This window comes from Echinops telfairi, unplaced genomic scaffold (genome assembly GCF_000313985.2).
Source record: "Echinops telfairi isolate 266 unplaced genomic scaffold, ASM31398v2 ScPeMD7_443;HRSCAF=831, whole genome shotgun sequence".
NCBI lineage: Eukaryota > Metazoa > Chordata > Mammalia > Afrosoricida > Tenrecidae > Echinops > Echinops telfairi.
Window position 1 is genome coordinate 68,407,256 of NW_022104341.1, and position 8,165 is coordinate 68,415,420.

Consider the following 8,165-nt stretch of genomic DNA (forward strand, 5'->3'; position numbering starts at 1 on the left):
TGGTGGTGGTGGTGCAGTGGTGGTGGCGATTGGGGGAGGGGCGTAAAAGGGAGTCAGTGTCAAGGAGTCCAGGAAGGAAAAGAATGTTTGAAAACTTTGGTTGCAATTGTACAATACTGTTTGATGTGATTGAACTATGGAATGATATGGTATATATTAACTCCCAATTAAAATAAATTTTTTTTTAGTCTCAAAAAAAATTTTTTTTTGAAGCAAGGATGTTACTTTGTGGACTAAGGTGCACTTGACTGAATCACGGTATTTTCAGTCATCTCATATGCACATGCAAGTTGGACAGTGAATAGAACAGGTAGTGGATACAAAAGAATAGATGCATTTGAATTATGGTGCTGGTGAAGAATATTGTAAGTGGTATGGACTACCAAACAAATCTCTTGGGAGAAGTATAACCAGAATGCCCCTTAGAGGCAAGGATGGCAAAACTTCATCTGATGTACTTTCGACGTGTTGTCAGGACAGACCAGTCCCTGGAGAAGGACATCTTGCTTGGTAAAGTAGAGGCATAGGGAATAAAAGGAAGGCCCTTGACAGTGGCTGCAACAATGGGCTCAAACCTAAGAATAGTTGTGTGGCTGGTGCAGAATGGGATGGTGTTTTGTTCTGTTGTGCAGAGGGGCCATTATGAGTCAGAACTGACTCGATGGCACATAACAACAACAACAACAACAACAACAACAACAACAACAACAACATGAACCAGCCATGGGGTTGTAGGGAGAATAGGGTAAAGTACCACCTCCTTAATCTTGTCGCAGCCTTCATATCATTGGGGGAAGTTTCATTCAGGGGTAGCTAACTTTTAATATAAATTGACAGTGTGCAGAAGCTAACTCACTTCTCCTGCTGGATCTGCATATTGCATCTGGTGAGTTGACCTCCTCTTATATCACCTGCTGACCCCAGGAGTCATCAGTAGACTGTCAACTTGGAATCATTCAGTTCTGCATCCACCAGTCTGTGAACTTCCTGCTTCATCATCCTGCTTCCTGTTCATCAGCCCCTGCAGCTATAGGTGTCAGGAGAAGCTTATATCTGGCCAATGAACTTGAACCGACTCTGCTTACCCATTTCTACAATGGTGTGTCACCTCTTGATATGAGTCTCTTTCTGTATCCATATACATACAAGCATCACTGGTTTTACTGCTCTAGAGAGCCTAGCCTAACCCAATAGTATACACACATTACAAATAAATTCAACTCACATGACCTGTCGTCACCATCATAAAATCAAATATTCAAAGGAACTCAGAAGTAGTCTTGAAGATTGTGCCTAGCCTTCTCATTTATTAAATAGGAAATGTGAGACCAAGACAGAGAAAATGACTTACTAAGGCTCTTTCGCATTCAATAAAATGAATTTTTAAAAAAGTGTTCACAGGAGAAAGAGGAGGCTGTCTGCTTCTGTAAAGATTTACAGTCCTGAAAATCCTTTATAGGATCTCTATGAATCAGAATTGAGTTGATGGCAGAAGGTTTTGTTTTGTTTTCTACCGTGTGCCGAGTACTATCCTAGATTCAGGAAACAGTATGATGAAACCGAAAGATGTATAATCTACTCTGTTCTTAGTGAGCTTATATTCTACGATGTAGGACGGTGAATATTGCTGACTAGGTGACTATTAGATAGGGTGCTCCAAAATGTACTGAAAAAGGAACAGGAGAGGGTAGTTAATATAGACTCTGAGATGTGGAGACTCCCTAGTAATAATTACCTCAAGATTAAGTCTTCCCACCTCTCCCCCTTCCTCCAAAGGAATTTCCTGTTGAGTAGCTAAGTAGTTGGAGAACAAGGGCCTGATATCAGGTCTATCTGAATCTATTTCTAAATCCTTTCTAATATTCGGTACGTTGCCCTCTTTATTAGTAGGGAGTGGAGCCCTGGGGGCTGCAGAAATTACATTTGAGGTGTGTGGTTGGGCAGGGGCTTTAGAATTGTATTACTTGGGTTCAAATCTGAACTCTCTATGTACTACTGTGTGACCTCAGACAAGTTAGATAACTTCTGTTTTAAATACAATTCAAAGTTATTTGTAGTTCAAAAAAATAATATCAGATTATGTCTTCCTAAGGGAGATGGTAAGATGTAAGCAAATATTAGGGAGATGGAATCACTGTTTGACTTATGGTGCTGGCGGAGAAGACTGCAAGGATAATGGGCCACCGAACGAACAAACAAATCCGACTGGGAAGAAGTACAGCCAGAGCGCTCCTTAGAGGCAGGGAGCGCAAGACTTCGTCTTACATACTTTAGACATGTTACCCGGAGAGACCAGTCCCTGGAGAAGGACATCGTGCTTGGTAGAGGGGCAGCTCAAAAGACGCAGGCCCTCAACAGGATGGACTGACACAATGCCTGCAACAACAGGATCACAAATAGGAGCAATTGTGAGGATGGGGCAGGACCGGCAGGACCAGGTAGTGTTTTGCTCTGTTCTGCACAGGGTCGCTATGAGTCAGAGCCAACGCAAAGGCACCTAACAACAACAACAACAACAACAACAACAACAACAACAACAACAACAAGGGAGATGGCTAGATGGAGTGAAAGAACATGTGCGTGGAAATGAGGATTATTGAATTTCAGCCCAAAATCTACTAAATAGCTGTCAATATTGGACAGTCAGGTGAGTTTTCTGAACAGCAATCTTCCGCCCTGGGGGCCGAGGTTAGATACTCTCTGAGTTCTTTTTCTAATTTGTAGAGTTCCATAGAGAGTCTTGTTGGGTTGCCATCAAGCTGATTATAACTCTTACTGTCTGTACGAAACAGAGTAGACCTACCCTGTTGGGTTTTCTAGATTGTAAATCTTTTTTTTAAATCACTTTATTGGGGTTTCTTATAGCTCTTATCACCATCCATCCATCCAGTGTGGCAAGCACATTTGTATATTTGTTGCCATCATCATTTTCAAAACAATTTCTTTCTACTTGAGTCCTTGATATCAACTCATTACCACTCACCCTCTCATAAACCCTGGATAATTTATAATTTTTTCATCTCTTACACCGACTGCTGTCTCCTTCACCAATTCTATATTGTCCATCCCCCTGGGAGGGGGTTATATGTATATCATTGTGATCAGTTCCCCCTTTCTCCCCCCACCTTCCCCTTCCCCTCCTGGTATTGCTACTCTCATTATTGGTCCTGATGGGTTTACCTGTCTTGGGTTCCCTGTGTTGCAAGCTTGTATCTATCTCAGTGTACATGCTCTGGTCTAGCTGGATTTGTAAAGTAGAATTGGGGTCATGCTAGTGGGAGGGGGAGCATTAAAGAACTAGAGGAAAGTTGTATGTTTCGTCGGTGCTGTACTGCACCCTGATTGGCTCATTTCTTCCTTGTGACCCTTCTGTATGGGGATGTCCAATTGCTTACAGATGGGCTTTTGGTCTCCACTCTGCCTTTTCCCTAGACTCTAAATCAGTGGTTCTCAACCTTCCTAATGTTGTGACCCTTTAATGCAGTTCCTCATATTGTGGTGACCCCCAACCATAAAATTATTTTTATTGCTACTTCATAACTGTTATTTTGCTACTGTTATGAATTGGGTGACCCCTGTAAAAGGGCCATTCGACCCCCAAAGGGGTAGCAACCCACAGGTTGAGAACTGCTGCTCTAAATCTTTATGAGGGCAGCTGAGCACTTAACCATTGTGTCACCAGGTTTCTTTGGGAAGATGGGCCTTATTCTGGGTATTATAAAAAAAGACTTGTAAAAATTAAGCATGATTCTGCCGTATGATATGCTTCTCCTCTTCTCTCCTAAATCTTGGTTTCTATGCTTCAAATTACTACACAGAGTTTTTATCCAGTAAATGATACTTATGTGGGTAATGCTATGACATCAACTGGGTCTGAATGGGGCTCTGAACATCTGGATAGAAATGGAGAAAAATATAGTGGCAGCCACCCAGCTGTTTTCCAACAGAGCCCTCAAATCACAGCACTCTGGATCTGCGGTCTGGAGAAAAGATGGAGATGGCAACAAACATCTGTTGTGATCCATCATTTTCCAGCACCTACTAAGTGCCAAATATTTGAGAGGTAGGCATTTTCTATCACAGAGGTAGAGACTAAGCCTGGGAGTTGAATGACTTGCTGGGGGCCACATCAAGTAGTAAGAGCAACATGGGGTTAACTCGGACCTTTCAATGTCAAGTCCCAGTCCGTTCTTGCTTGACACCCATATGTCTGTTTGCAGCAGCAGGGATCATCACAACCACAGCAAATCATCCACTTTTTATGTGGTTTTGTGATTTGGGAAGTTGAGAAACTCCATGCTTATGTTAGCTTTTAGGTTCTCTATCTTCTCTGGAAGAGGGAAGAAGTAGAATGATTACAAGGCCGGGCTTCACTTTAATGTAACTGTTGCCTCTGACTGTATTATTCTTACATTGACTTCACTGATGGCAGAGGACAGAGGACAGAGGATGCGGACCAGGGTTTTGAACTGCTTTGAGCTGGTTCAGTTGTGGCCAACACAGTGAAATTGGAACAGGCCCAAATTTGTTAAATGTGCATGCACTGTGATGATAATCAGAATAGGAAAAATTATTAGTCCAAGCCCCGGGATGGGAGACTTGTATTACTTACTGCCATCGAGGCAAGTTCAACTCACATGAGCCTAAAGGACAGAGTGGAGCTGCCGCTTTGCTTTCTGAGGTGGTCCATCTTTATGGGGCAGATCTGCTCCTCTCAAGTGGCTGGTGGTTTCAAACCACTGACCTTGTGGTTAGCGGCCCAACTCATAACTCACCATGCCCTCAGGGCTCAGAAGAGGCCTACTGAGCCTTTTGGGAGCCTGATGTGGGAGTCTGGGTCATTTCCAGATCTGTAGAGAGTGACACCCATTCAGATATACAATTGGTGCCATCTTTGGGCCAGGTCCTGCTGTTTTTGACGCTGCCATTCAAGAGTCAGTTGCTATGCAGCATGCGCACTGCCGGGGGTGGGGGGTGGGGGGGTGGGGGGCAGGAGGTAGAAGACATTTCCAGCAGGGCACCAGTCATATTTTTTCCTGTCCTGGTTATTGTTTTGGTATACCACGTTTTTTTTTACAATCATTTTATCACAATCTATCCATCCATCCATTGTGTCAAACACATTGGTACATTTGTTACCATCATCATTCTCAAAACATTTGCTTTCTACTTGAGCCCTTGGTATCAGCTCCTCATTTTCCCCTCCATCCCCCCTCCCCACCTCCCCCATGAACCCTTGATAATTTATAAATTATTTTTATTTGGTCATATCTTACACTGTCTCCCTTCACCCACTTTTCTGTTGTCCGTCCCCCAAGGAGGAGGTTATATGTAGATCCTTGTAATCAGTTTCCCCTTTCTACCTTCCCTTTCTACCACATTTTATATATTTGTTCTGTTTCAGTTTCAATTCATCAACCATGACTGATCCCGGGAAGAGCCAGCTTGAAACCCTGGGAAGGAGGCATCATCCAATGGGACCTGAGAACCAGAGATCCCTGAGTGGAAGGCTTTCTGATTCCAGAGACCTAGCTCAGTAGGGTGACAGGTTTATGTGCATTACTGATCTTCTATTGATGCCCTCAGAGACATGGGGGATGAGGGACCCAGCACCTAATACTTATGTAATGACAGAGAGAGAGAGAGAGAGAGAGAGAGAGAGAGAGAACTTTGTGGGTGGGTTGGGCAAGGACAGAGATAAAATGGTTGTGTGTGTGTGTGTGTAACTCTGTTACGGTTCTCTGACAAATGCTTAGAAGAAAAGCAGTCCTTACAGAAAACATCAAAATGTATTTGGTCAAAGATGTCTTTTCTACTGATCAGCTCTCTCCTTATTCTTTATAGATTTTACTGCAGAGTCAGTAAAAATCAATGTTTATTTCATGGAGTAGAAATATTCTTGAAAAATTAGTTATGATGGGAATTTCTATAAAGTAAATCCTATTCTTCCCTCTTAAATTATAAAATTGGAGAAGGCTTCTAGTGGAAAAAGAAGAACCATTGGCCCAGGATATAACAAAGTTATTCTTAAGATGGCAAAATGTCTTATAAATGCCTGTATTTATATTTTAAATATTAATTTCAAATGGAATATTAATAACTTGATGAATACCACAAAATCTTCAGTGAAAAGCAACTACAGCATTGTTTTGAATGTTGTCTTAAGGTCTTTAGGAACACAGATGTGCTAAGATAACATTATTGTTTTGTTTCTGTTTTTTAAGTTGATTTATGACATTTAACAGAGGTAAGGATGAAATGCCCGTGGGAGGGCTGGGAGCAATCACTGGCGGTCCATATACATACTTCGAGGTCCACAAACAAACTGTGGGCGTTTTAGTGAAAATACCAAACTCTCTCTCTACCTTGGGTTTTTGAATTAACAATTGCCTCTCCCCTTTTGTCTGGATAATTTCTAGGTATCCCAACGTTCTTTTTGGATTCAGCCTAATCTGCTGTTCTTAAGTTAATGTCTATTTCCACAGCACTTACCACCCTGTAATATAATACAAAATATTTTTGCTTTTGGTTTTGTTTGCATCTCCCATGTGCCTCCTTCCTTCCAAATGTGAACCCCATGAGGGCAGGGATTTCACAATCTACTTTAGTCTAGAATGGAGAAAACTCGGCGTCCTCCCACGGACTCTGATTCACGGTGATCTCCTGTGAGGTAAGAGTAGAACTTGCTCCATAGGGTTCTAGAAGACTTCCAGACTTTTTGCTGCGGCACCTTGGGGTGGACTCGCACCCCTAGCCTTTTGTTAGCATCTGAGTGTGCTAACCATTTGGCCTACCCAAGGGCCTCCCCTCTCCTCTAAGAAACTTGTCCTAAAGAAGGCTCCTCTCGTCTTTACTTTGCACGCCTGAGTTTACTTGCCTCCTTTTGAATCTGTCTTCCTGACAAAACCATCCATCGCGGAAGGTCAGGGTCCAAGGCTATCCTGTACATGGCCCCAGCTGGGGTACAGAAAATATTTGTTCAGTGAACGACTAATGAGAGAATACAAAATGTTCAAGTCACACAGTTCTAATTAAAGTTGTATGACTGAACTTTCCTACATAACAAAAGAAAAAGCACAGCATTTCACAGTTCAGCAATGCCACATCTGTGCAAGACTATCTCTGCCTCTCTTCCTAGCAAGGCTAGCTGCAGGGCGGAGGGAGGCAGGAGGTGGGAGGAAGGACTCGGGAAGGACCCAGGAGGCGGAGGCAGCAGGGATCGGTGAGGAAGCTGAGTGGAAAGCGGAGTGCCCAGGGGCTGGGGCAGGTGATCTGGGGTGAGCAGGGCTCAGATGAAGGGGCAGGTCAGCTCTCAGGTTGCTCTCTCCTCTTCTCAAACAGCGACAGAAGTCCTTTCTGCCCCCAGGAAATAGCTTTTTGTCTTTCATTTTCAAACATCAAAGTTTATTTCTGAAACAAAGGTTTGCTTTTGTGTGGGATTCTGAAGGTGTTCCCCAGAGGTTCCAGTGTGACTTTGGCATTTAGAAATACACTTTTGAAATAGTTGTCTCTCCAACTTAATCGCAGATTTCTTTCTTTCTTTTTGCTTTTCAAGACATAATTTTGGAATGCCTACTAAGTACTTGCCCTGAAAACAAACCATCTTCTCCTTGGGTGACTGGCCCTTTCATAGTGACATTGGAGCACTGTCTGCACTGATAAGACTAACAGTCATCTACTTTCGATTTTTATAATGCTTTCAGTTTACGAGAACCTTTCCTGTGTCTCTCATCCTGGGGTCCTCTCTCAAACTTGTCATCCTCACTTGACAAATGAGAACACCAAGGTCGAGGCAACAGAAGTGATTTCTGTCCCAGACCACTAAGCCTTGGGCGTCCGTTTGGGAACCCCAGTTCTCTGCTTGAAAATGCCCCCTGCTTCACCTGCACCATGGCACCAGTGGTTCATCCCAAATATCCTGGAAGAGCAGCTGTGCTTGGGAAAAAAGGAAAAGGAAAAATGGCTCCTGTGATCAGCTGGCTGTGGGGCAGTTCTACTCGGTCCTAGACGGTAGTTCTACTCGCTCCTAGACGGCAGTTCTACTCGGTCCTAGACGGTAGTTCTACTCGCTCCTAGACGGCAGTTCTACTCGGTCCTAGACGGTAGTTCTACTCGCTCCTAGACGGTAGTTCTACTCGCTCCTAGACGGCAGTTCTACTCGCTCC